The following is a 12654-nucleotide window of genomic DNA, read 5'->3' on the forward strand; positions in this document are numbered from 1 at the left end:
TTGTTGAGGATCTTTGTATCAATGTTCATTAGTGAGATTGGCTTATAGTTCTCCTTTTTAGTTGGGTCTCTTTCTCTGGTTTTGGTATCAGAGTAATACTTGCCTCCAGGATTGAATTAAGGACGACTGATTCCCTTTCAATTGCATTGAAGAGTTTGAGGAATATTGGCATTAATTCTACTCTAAATTTCGTGTAGAATTCAACTGCGAATCCATCAGGACCTGGGCTTTTCTTTGTTGGTAAGTTTTTAACCACATTTTCAATTTCAATAGCTAATATTCAGTTATTCAAAATTCTTATAGGAATGTTTTGATTGAGCTTTGGCAGTTCATACATTTTTAGAAATCTGTCCATTTCCTCTGTGTTTTATACCTTATGTGAGTAAAGATTTTCAAAGTAGGTATTCATGATCTTTTGAATTTCCATGGGATCTGTAGTAATTTCTCTCTTTTCAGTTCTTATTGCATGAATTTGAGTTTTTGTTTCTTTTTCTTGATAATGTTGACCAGAGATTTATCAATTTTATTTATTCTCTCAAAAAACCAGCTCTTTGATTCATTAATCCTTTTATTTTTTTAGTCTCTATGCATTAATTTCTGCTCTGATCTTTACATTTCCTCTCTTCTATGAGTTTTACTTGCTCTTCTTTTTCTAAGAGTTTGAGATATCGTATTAGATTATTTGCGCTTGTTCTGCTTTCTTGATATGACAGTTTTTTGCTATATGTTTCCCTCTTAGGACCATTTTCCTTGCATCCCACACGTTTCAGTATGTTGTATCTGCATTTTCATTGAATTGTAAGTATTGCTTAATTTCTTCTTTAATTTCACTTGTAGCCCACTGGTTGTTCAGAAGGTTGTTATTTAATTTCCATGCATTTATGCAGGTTTTGCAATTTCGTTTGCTATTAATTTCTTAAGTCTGGTACAGATCATGACTTCAAAAGAGCTGATGTTGAAAAGTGGTGTAAAACATCTATTAACAAAACTGCTACATAGTGTCAAGAAACAGCACAAAACACTTTTTTTCTTTTACAAACAACTTTCTAAATCCATTCTTGATGCATTCTCTCTCCCTTTCAGAGAATCAATTATGCAGACTGATGAGGTGAAAAATCAATTTCTCTTTTAAAAAAGTAGAACTTATTTACAAAACATGCAAAAGAATTTTACATCAGGTGTTACTGTAGAACTAGCTTACAGAGAGTACAGCTGAGGGACAGAATACACCTTTATTTCTACAAATATCAGCCCTTTTCCTTATTTCTGGAAGAAATACATGTTTTAGGGCACAGGCTATAAAATGGCACACAAGGCAAGGGCAAAAATGAAGAAGTTTGTATATACTTTATATTTCCAGCAGTTAAGACAATGTTTTAGTGCTGAGGTTGCCTCTAGCAGTGAAACCAGAGCCAACCATTAGGCAGCCGGAACACAACAGTCATTGAATACACGACCATTTCTCTTTCAGCACGTTCCTTTTTCTCCTCTTCTGGAAGCTGTAGGCATCTATTTAGTTGATCATCTGTCGTCTTAATGAAGCTGCACCTACCACAGTCATGTCCTTTGCTGTTCCTTCTCTGTTGCCTCTACACTTGAAACACCATGCCTGACATTGTCAAGAGGAGGCTTAGAAGTGGTGGCAGCAGACCCACCATGCAACATAGGTACAGAACCATTTTTGACCAGCTGTCCGTTTTGGTGAACAGCATTTTCATTCATGGAGTCTGCCAATTGCATGGATCTGTGTTCATCATTTTGAGGAGCTGGAGAAGGTCTTTCTAAGTCCAGAAAAATCATTTAGTGTAAGTTTTTAGTGCCTGAGGTTTTAAAGGAGTTGACCAAATAAGGTTGAGATCTGCTGGTCTTGAAAATGAAATTTCTTCATTGTTTCCTGCTACAACAATCCTCTCTGGAGCTTGCATTATCACACTAGCATTCGGAACACCTTCTTGAATTCTTGCTCTAGGTCAGCATTTGGTGATGCTAGTTTTAATCTTTCTGGGACCCTCATTTGCTGACTAATACCTTTGGCATATTCCATCTCATACTGAGTTCAACTAATTTCTGCCCTCTCAGCAGCGGTGGGAGAAGGAAAGGCTGCCACACTAACCCAAAGTGTACCAGGTGCTGCCTGCCGTACGGTACTATCTGCAGCTGCGCTTCATATTAAATCCTTAACTTGCTTCGCCACACATGGGCTGGACTTGGACCCACTTTTGTCCCCTTGGGCCCTCTGCAGTGTCCCAGAGATGGCAGCCACCCGCTGGCTCTCCGGGTGCTCCCAGAGGCCGTTGGCCTAGCGCCTTGGGCAGCCAGGGCCAGGCACCTGCAGAGCGGCCCGTAGCGGGCCGGGACAGACGCCCACAATTTGAAGAACCCACAATCCTTAAAGTCTCTTTGACTGTCAAATAAGGGTCATCTTATCATAATATCTGCCCTGTTTATCCCTCTTTATCATCATTTGTCAACAAATACATAATGCACAAGAACTTTGTAAGTTGCTAAGCCCCTATAACCTGAAAAATTGAAATTCAGTCTCTTTTTTTACCCAGGATCAAACTCACGACCTAGCACTTGCAAGGCAGGCGCTTATGCTGCTGAGCTAAATCCCCAACTCAGTCTCTTCACGTTCCCTTTAGCCTGTTCTACCCTACTAACGTTCCCATAAGCCACACCAAAAGCTTCGCTCCTGAGTTATAGTTATGCAAACTCTAACCTATCAAATCCAATGCCACTCCAGCACTGGCTCTTTTCTCTTATGGACATCGTGGTTCACACAATTGCTCATGCTCCCCTGTCTATTTTGGGGTGCAGGATCCTAGATCCAAATATGTAGCCCACCTCTAGCAAATATTCAGGAAATCTGAGCAAGCACTCTCACACTGTTATTGGTTCCACATTTTTCTCCTACTTTGATTTTCTCTGATCCTTCCATCTTTTCTTTTACCTTGTGCTGTTACATGTAACTTTGAAGACCACCTCAAATTCCTTCTGAAAGGAAAAAGTATAAAATCTGCAATCAATGTTCTACTTATTCACTGAAAACAGAGTCCTATTTTCAATGCAGGGTGCTGTGATTCTCCAGAAACTATGACAATCTATAGTCACTCATTAGCTCTCATCAATAGGAATGGCTGTGGTTGACTGTTCACAAAAACTAAGACAACAGAAGCCTACCCTGTGTGAATGCTGCTTTCAAATGTCACTTTTCCAACTCCTCCCATCAAGAGGTAGATTTTTCTTGATCTATTGTATATGTGTGGCTTTTGTGACCAGTTTAAATAAACAGAATGCAATAGAAATAATGGCAGTTTTAAGACTAAGGAGAATTTGAGCTGTTCCTTCCTCTCTCTTGAAATCCCATTCAGCCATCAGATTAACAAACCCAAGTTATCCTGCTGAGTGATGAAAGACATATTAATAAAGCCCACTTGCCCCCAGCCAGCAACGCAGCCAGCCTAGCTGATTGGCAGAAGCTATGAGACTGACATAATCAAAAACCACTCTACTAATTCCAGTCCTGGTTGCTAACCCATAGAGTATTATCCAAATATGTGTCTGTTGCTTTAAGCCTGTACATTTGGGGAAGGTTTATGCAACAAAAGCTAACTGATAGCATGGCTGACATCATTCACAGGGCTGGAAAATGATACAACTGAAGGAAATTTTGAGAGCTGTGAATATTATATGAACATGAAGCAGAATCAGAATCTTTTTAGGAACAATCTCTTGGAATGTACAACCCCACTGGACATAAGAGAAAATAAAAGCAACTTATTTCCACAAAAAAAAAATGCATTCTCTTGAAGAAATGAAGGGCAATCATTCTCACCAACTGACATTCTTATGTTGCTTAGTGTAAGATGCTAACCACGTGTCTGTGTTCTCCAGACTTCTATTTCCGAGCTGGTCATACTCTGACTATTACCATTAACAGTCTCATCATCACCATTAACAACATGGACTTCAAACCTTAAACAGCAAACAGAAACGTACTTCTGGAAGATGGTTTCTAGGACTAGAAGCTTCTAATCTGCCTGCATGTGACCAGACATAGAAAGTAAGTATAGTAACAAGAAACAGAGCAAGTCTTAGGAGTAACAAGTATAGTAACAAGAAACATAACAGTCTTAGGAGAATAGCCCTCTAGAATCCAGAAGGACTTGAATCCCAGTTCTACCTCTTAAAAAGATGCTTACTGAATTGGGAGTTAAGTGTTCACTTCTAGGGTTTCTCTTATTCTTTGAGCCTCATCATCATTGTCAATATAAGATCTGCTTTTTTGTAGTCTTGAAAATGAACAATTTTGAAACTGAGAATTTATGAAGATATGTTCTATTTTTAGCAAGTTAATCTATCTGACCTTCAGTATCTTCACCTTTAAAAAGGTTTTAATAAAATCCACTCTACAGTGTTGATCTGTGCATAAAACACGAATCACAGTGCTAACACACAGAGAGCATCCAATACAGAGAGTGTTGGGGAAATGTTTCACTTTGCTGTTAAAATCATATTTCCCCCTAGAATCCTACTGGCAGCTTATTGTAAAAGTTTTTACATTTTCTACCACTCTAATAGATCTTTTTACTGAGTACATAGAAGTCAGGAACCTTGTCTTCTTTTTATTATATGTAAACAACAGGCACAAAAAAAGAGAAAGAAATAAAAGCATAGACTGCTTTAAAAAAAACAGAATGAACCATAATAAATATATAGTCTCAAAATTACTAATTTTTAAGACTTCAAAGAACAAAGATCATAGTGAAAATGAGAAAAATGAGGCCCAGTGAGTAAGTAAAATCTCCAGTAGTGAATGCAGGTTGTCTACTCCAAGTCCTCTTGCGTAGCACAGTCTAGAACAGCATTATCTTCCTCCCCAGGAATCTTAATAAATATTTGACCTTAGTAATCACTATATATATATATATATATATATATATATATATATCCTAGAGGAAATGTGTCCAAGTCATTTCTCATCCTTCCTTTTGGCCAGAAATCCAGATTAGCTTTTGTCACTGCCGTATCATCAGGCTGGCTTCACTCAAGACCCACTTATTGTCTGCAAATGTTGCTATAATTAAATCCAAGTGGCCGCTGTGAGTTATCATCACGTACCCTCTCCAGCCATTAGTCAGATTTCCAGGGCTACAGCTCTTTCAAAAGAGGTCACTCGCACTTCTCTTTCCCCTTGGCTATCCCAGCAGGACTTTTTTTCTTTTCCATTTCTTGGGCAAGGAACTTTTAAGCCAAACTCATTTTCAGGCAATCAGCCAACCTTCCCATTTATCCCATTGACCTTACAGCAAAGAAAAAGTCTCTTTCCTGCATTGCTGCTGAGTTGTGGGGGAAGAGCTCCGAAGCAACGTCTCTGAAAGCAGCAAAAACTGGGACTATTTCAAATAGAGTGCAGGGCTACTGTCCTCGTTAGCACCAGTGACATCAGGAACAGAGGTGTCTGGAGTTTGTGTAGCCTATTAACTTCTTACCTCCCTACATGCCTACAATAACCCTCTTCTCTAGAGTAAAGAAATTTTGAAATGGATGGGATTATCAGGATCCAAAACCTTTACCTTACAAATAAGGAATCTGAGACCCCATAAGGAAAATGACAATCTAGAATCACTAATTAAATGAATGGTAGAATAGGTCCTGCATCAGATCTCCACCTAAATCTTGATTCAGGATGCACCCCACTCTGCTCCCAGGATGTCAGAAGACCATTAAGCAGCTCCAATGGAAATGTTTTGAGGCTATCCTGCCACTTAGAGTTGACTTCACATCGCAGTTCCAGAGATAAGCTCTGACCATGACCTGGATAATTATAACACACCTTCCTTCTGGCCACAGCTAATTTGGGCATAATTATATGACCTAAATAAAGCCAATAAGAATCACCTCCAGTATTCTTGCTGAAGCCTTTAGAAATGAATGTCCACTGAACTATTTGAGATTATAAAATTGAAGGACTATTAAAAGCCTTGAATAGTAAGGGGCCATCTTTGCCATTTAGGAAAAAAATCTTTAAAAGGGACCAAACATGGTAACAATTTGAGAATCTGGATTCAACTATATCTGGAGATCTATATTCATCAATTACTTGTTTCAAAAAATTAAAATATTTTAGGTAGTCAGAATTGGGTTGTGATCAATTGTAGCCAAATGAATCCTGCCTAAAATATCAACTTTTCTTGATTACTTTCAACCATGAATGAAAGCTTAAGATTCCCTTGGTGCAACATAGCTTTTAATACCATCACTGACTACATGAGCACCCTTTCCCCTAACCACTTACACACCTAAGCCCAGTGGACCACCTAAATGGAATTGCTCCCTGAATTTTCTATAGTACTAATCACATTAATAAATTATTAGTGGGTGCTACTTTTTGTATTATCTCTGATATTACTGCCATCAAATTCCTTTAAATCACCATCAGGAGAAAGTATATGTATAAATGAAACAAGAAGAAAGCTTTTAGAACTCCAGGCTAGCTAATATGAATCAGCCCAATTGTGAGAAAATAACTATCCAATCCATCATCCTTGGAACACACCCACTTCCCAGGCAAGGGGTCATGTTAATGAGGTACAGAGCATACGAAAAAGTCAAGACATTTTTTGTTCACTATAAAGGGCTGTTGTGAAGAAAAAACACTATTATTGAAACTATCCAGAAAGATATTGGCAAACCACCTCAGTAATCACATTATTTGGCCTTTTTCAAAAGGCCTACGATCTAGTGGATGAAGAAGTTTCCTATAGAAGATAATAAAGCTCTTTCAAGAGTTACCAAGTGTTTACCATTTGCTCTGATGTGGAAAATGAAATTATAACCAAACAAGTAATAATTACAATAGTAATCATTAGGATTGATGGCACTGATAGAGCTGTGTATTGAAAAGACAAAATGCCCAGTGCCACCATTCTACCCTTTAATGAATGCCTTATTACTGGCTATGATTTGTGAACACTGAGAAAGCAAAAACTTTACTTTTAAGCAACTCAGGAAAGGAACCTACCCTTCCACTAGAAACCTACTTTTTCTATATGTATATGATGTACGTAATGCCAATCAGCCCAAGAATTAATTACTTTTCAAGTTTTGAATCTGAGCCAAAACTCTGATTGATAGATAATTGATAGTGATTACGAATCGATAGATAGGTAGATAGATAGATAGATAGATAGATAGATAGACAGACAGACAGAAAGATAGCTTTTTAAATTAAATCCAGACTCAGATTATGTTCACCCTTTTGCCATCACCTTTTAAAGAAAACTGAGCATGTGGTGTGTTCTAGAAAAATGTATATTCCTGAATTGAAACAAATAGCACACTTAGCCTTAGAGTGTCACATGCAAATAAACAGATGAATTTTAGTATCAGAATACAAACATCAGAGGAAATCCAAGGAATCTAAGAAAAGGAGCCACACTTAGGTTTTAGCTAACTCTGCTCTCTCCAATTTTCAACATTGATCTCTCATTCATTCCTTGAATAACCTGTTATGTGCAAAGACTGGGCTAAGTATTTGAGTACATAGCAGTAAACAACACAAGTCTCTGTTGTCCTCCGTGATGCTTATAGTCTAAAGCAGAAAAATGGATAGTAATAATAACATTAATGAATAATGTGCCAGCTATCTATTGTTTCATTAAAGCTACTCTAAAACAGAATGGCTTAAAGCATTAACCATTTTCTAATGTCTCATAATTTTGAGAGCAGAAATTCAGGCCAAATTCAGCCAGACAGTTCTGTCCCACATGGTATTGCTAGAGGGCACATGAAAATATGTAACTAGCAGATATGATATTCACCATCATATCATGGCCTTGGCAGGAATGTCCTGAAGACAGGTTATAAGGACAGTTGATCAGAATATCCATGTGGGGATTCTAATATGATGGCATCAAGGTAATCAGAATTCTTGTTTAGTGACTCAGGGCTCCAGAAAATCTTCCAAAAGATAGAAAGCAGGAACTACAAGTTGATTAAGGTCTGAGTCTGGAAACTCTTACATCATAATTTCTGCCATGTTCCATTGGTCTGGCAGTCATAGAGACTTCCCAGACCCTAGGGAAAGCTACACAGATCCCATGTCTTCCTGGTGGAAGAAAGAACGTCAGCCCTATTCCATCAAACAACAAACACATAATTAACCAATGTGATAAATGCTGTGGGAGATGAGCACAGGATGCCAGAAGAATGATGAATGAGGGGGAATCTCACTTGGATGGGGTGGGCAGACACTTCTCTAGCCCTGAAGAACAAATAGGCCCGAGCCTTAATGTGCACCCCACCTTTGTCATCATAAGCACATCCTAGCTTCAACATCATCATTCCAGAAAAAACAAACCTGCCTGTATTCGTGGGGAAAAAAACATAAGACAACAAAGTATCTTATGTTTTTCTAACTCCCTAGAAAACAATCACATGCTTTAAAACTACTGAACTCCTTCTATTCTCTAAGGAATGAAGTAAATTATATTCCTGAGAATTTATTTAATGACATGGAACAGCAAATTCCACTCTAAGATCAAATACAATATCTATAATAGTACAACAAAATAATAAGCAATCAAGCAGAAAACTTTGTTACTAAATATGAATTATTTGCAAAGAACAACTTGTCATCATAATGCATGAAGCATTAGATGCTTTAAAATTGCCATAATTTGCATTCGCTTTCTGTAATGAAAGTAAATATTTTAAGTTAAAATCCTCAGATATAAGTATTTATCATAAAAGTTACATATCTTGTATATGTGTGTGTCTCTATAAAATGTCTAACATATGCCTAACGTGATCCATTCATCACACTTGTCTTTCATGCAGTGGGCATCTCCTTCATGCACTGTACCATCTTGATACAAGAAATCAATAAACAGTAGATCTCCTTAGATACTTAAGAGCTATTCTCTTCTCTTCCACATTCTCTTCCGTCATTACCCAAGTTCAAGACTCCTCCGTCTCACCTGGACTATTAGAGCAACTTCCTCTAGTCTGTCGAAGAGGCATACAAGAACTTTCAGCTAGGTTACAGTCAACCTTCTAAGCCACCACCCCCCGAGACACCTCGCCTGTCCTGTGCTTCTGTAGCTTGGTACACCCTGGTCCTCCAACACTTTCCCATTTTTTCTGGTGCATTCTTCAAGCCCCATCTCAAAATTCACAAAAACATTCCCTATTTTCACGGGCCTGTTTCCCAGCTCTGCCACAGCATATTAAATTGCCACTTACTTGCCTGTCCCCAGCCTTAGTCCTCATATGATCCATTCTGATTCCCCAGGGCAAGGCATGTGTCTTATATGACTTGTCTTTCCAGTCCAGTAGGGCCTGGCCCAATATCAGCACTCCGTAGATATGGTCAGCTATGACCTCTTTCTGGTTCTCAGATACCATCTAGAAAGTAAATTTGCTGGTTTGAGAAATTTTCAGTTTTCTCAAAATGTCCAAAAGCTATGATGTCAAAAAAGGTATAAAGAGTATATTACTATAAAATTTATCTCAATGTTTTATCTTATTTATTAAGCAGAAGATTTTTCTCCATACTCATTTCTTTATCTACTATATCTTGCCTCATTTTATTTTCTAAGTTACAAAGCTCAATTGTTAGGAAATTGCTTGCCAAATCTAATCCTCAGAACACCCACCATGTTGACTTTGCAAACAATCCCTGAAAACTGTTCTTTCTATGGAAGTCAAGGTCCCCTGTTTCACTAGAACCTGGAAACTGAGATGAGAGAAAAAAGTGAGCACTCCAGACTTTTGCTGTTTCCTAATATTGGAACTTCAGATGAATTAATTAACCATTCTACCTGCTTCAACATTCCCATTTGGAAAACAGAAACAGTGTGAAAATAATAAGGGCCCCTGGTATTCAGTGATACCTTGCATTAGAACACCTAGCACAGCAAATAGCATGCATTTTATCTTCCTTCTCCATCCCATGTTGACCTTGTGAAAGAAAGCAGCTTCCTACAGATAGAAACAAAGGACAGGTGGTCAACTAGGGGCTACCACATTGCCCAGATCCAGCCTCTGCCATCTGACCTGTGTTCTTCAGGCAGGACTGCCAATGAATCTCACTTCTGAAGGGATAAAAAGGAGAAGCTAAGGATTCTGTATACTAATCAGCGCTGATCTCTTCTCAGAGTTTGTTGAAGCTGGCTCAGGTATTACAAAAGGACAAACATGTTCGCCAGCCATCACAGTGGCTGCCACCAATAAAACCCAAATGCCTACCTGAGGAGTGCTGCCTTGTACTCAGTCATCATCCCCTGGCCCATTCCTTCAGGACCACCCAAGTCTGCAAGTAGAAGGGCAGGCAACATGGGGCCCACCTAAATAATGGGCTGTATACTCGTGTCGACTTGGTTCAAACCAAACTACTTTTATGAAGGTTGCTCCAGGGGGACAGTTGGAGAGAAATTCGAAATAATTAGAAGTTGGGGATATGGGGCAAAGAAGGATTTAGAGAACATCCACAGATGAAGACTCTGAAGACCATGGAGGAGTAATGACTTGCTTTAGGTCATGCAGCAAATTAACAGCTGAGATGGGAGTGTAGACCAGAGTTCTGAAAGCCAACGCCAATATTTTTGCCTAACATAGTCACCAAAAAGATGGAGGGTTATTGAATAAACTTTGTAATTTGAGATGATGGGGAGTGTGAAGGAGCATCCAGATATGGATTAACTTATTCAACCAAAGGTTTAGTGAATGCCTATCAGATGCTGGAAGGTGGACAATGGACCGTCAAGGTTCCAAGTAGCTTACATACTGAGCAGGTTGACAAGCAGGACAAGTAACAGGCAAGGAAGCAAGTAAATCAAACAATGGCAGCTTGCAACAAGTGCCACAAAGGACTCAAAACAGTTGCTGTAAGGAAAAAATGCAGTGGAGGCTTCTTTAAACAGGACGGTCTGTGAAGTTCTCACCAAAGAACTGGCTTTTAAACCAAGACCTGAAGGGCAATAATCCAGCCATAAAAGAGCTAGGGGAACTCTAAAGTTAGGGGGGAGCAAAAATAGATTGTCGTTTTCTAGAAATTGTCAAATGGCTGTGGAGGAATAAGGGAGAGCATAGGAGAGGTAAGAACAGGGATGGGGCAAATCGTGCAAGGTCTTACAGACCACAGCAAAAATTCTAATTTTATTCTAGGTGCAATAGGAATTCAGCACATTTCCAAGAAGAAGACAGACACATTTTACCTTGTTTCTTGGGAGGTCTTTCTAGCTGCTCTGGGAGGTTAAGGACAGATGAATAAAGAGTAGAAACAGAGCGCCCACTTAAAAACCAAGGCAGGGATAAGGGGAGAAATACCTGGAAACACCAGATATGTTAGCTCAGTTACTCACTAAAGGAGTTGGTTGGCCATATTGAAAACTATCAGAAATTTTAAAACCTAAAATGATCCCCAAGTGATAAGTAAAAAATTTTAGTTTCTTTCAGGTAAACTGAAGTCTAGGAAAGTGGGTAGATATCTCTAAGTCTTGACTTTATTATGTGTAAAAGTAGAATAAAAATAACTTCCTTGTCCCGTGAACAAAGGATTTAATGTGCACAGATACCACATATTAGTCCATAATAAATGTTAGTTTCAGTCTTCCCAAAATAATAAAAGTTGCCAGCTATGGTGGTGCACACCTGTAATCCCAGAACTCAGGAGGCTGAGGCAGGAGGAGTGGCATGAGTTTGAGGCCAGCCTGGACTGCATAGTAAATTCAAGACCAGTCCAAACTACATAGCAAGACCCTGTCTCAAAAACAAACAAAATTTAAAAATTTTATTTCAGGTGGGATATGGTGCTCTGAAAATTTTTTAACTTAATATATTTTAAAGCATAAAGCTTTCAATATTCTTTTTTGGGGGGGTAGTAGGAATTGAATTCAGAATTTTGCACTTGTCAGGCAAACACTACACTGCTGAGCTATACCCCGTGCCCCTCAATATTCTAAGTGTTTTTATAGTATAAATCAGTAGGCTGTATTATTATTTTATCATTAAAGAAAACCATAAGGTTTTTTAAGCTTTTTCATTTTTCTAGTTGTCCACAACTCCCAGAGTTCATCTCAGTTGATTTCATAGTGATTTCACCAAGGGAAAGTTCTTAAAATTTTTCAAGTTATTGCCTCCTAAGTATACCAACTTGATTAAATGAACTAAGGGGTAACTGTGGATTTGTCAACCACTCATTATGAAAAGTTTCAACTCTGAGTACTCTAAATAGTATTTTCAAAGCTATTCTCAACAGAAAGAAAAAGAATGCCCCATTTGTGGATTCCTGGGAAAGAATCACTTAGAAGGAACAGTGGAACTCAAGAGGGTGGGTATTAACAACTCGCATTCACTCAGTCCTTGGGAAACACAGCATTTCTCCATACCAAACTCTGGAAGTACAGGAAAGGGCTCTAAGACTACAGCTAAGAGACTCTGATAATAGAGTTAAGAGTTCTGTTGCTCACTCTGCTGCAAATGCCTCTAATATTGAGATGCAAAAAATGAACATTTAAGTTAGAAATGCCTTTTAATAATATAACCTGGAATTCTCCCCAAATATGTATAAACATGAATGTGAAGCACATATAAACTTCTACATAAAATTTTTGACCTATGTGTTTGTTGGCTGGTTTACTGGAAGAGCCA

The 12654-nt window shown here is 38.4% G+C and overlaps 1 pseudogene; it reads right to left on the minus strand.

The window, feature by feature from the left end:
• Positions 1-1394: 1394 nt before the first annotated feature.
• On the minus strand, positions 1395-10340 carry LOC100722444 (mitochondrial fission factor-like; annotated as a pseudogene).
• Positions 10341-12654: the final 2314 nt, after the last annotated feature.

This window comes from Cavia porcellus, unplaced genomic scaffold (assembly GCF_034190915.1).
Source record: "Cavia porcellus strain 051 isolate PalLab524CR breed Dunkin Hartley unplaced genomic scaffold, mCavPor4.1 scaffold_1, whole genome shotgun sequence".
NCBI lineage: Eukaryota > Metazoa > Chordata > Mammalia > Rodentia > Caviidae > Cavia > Cavia porcellus.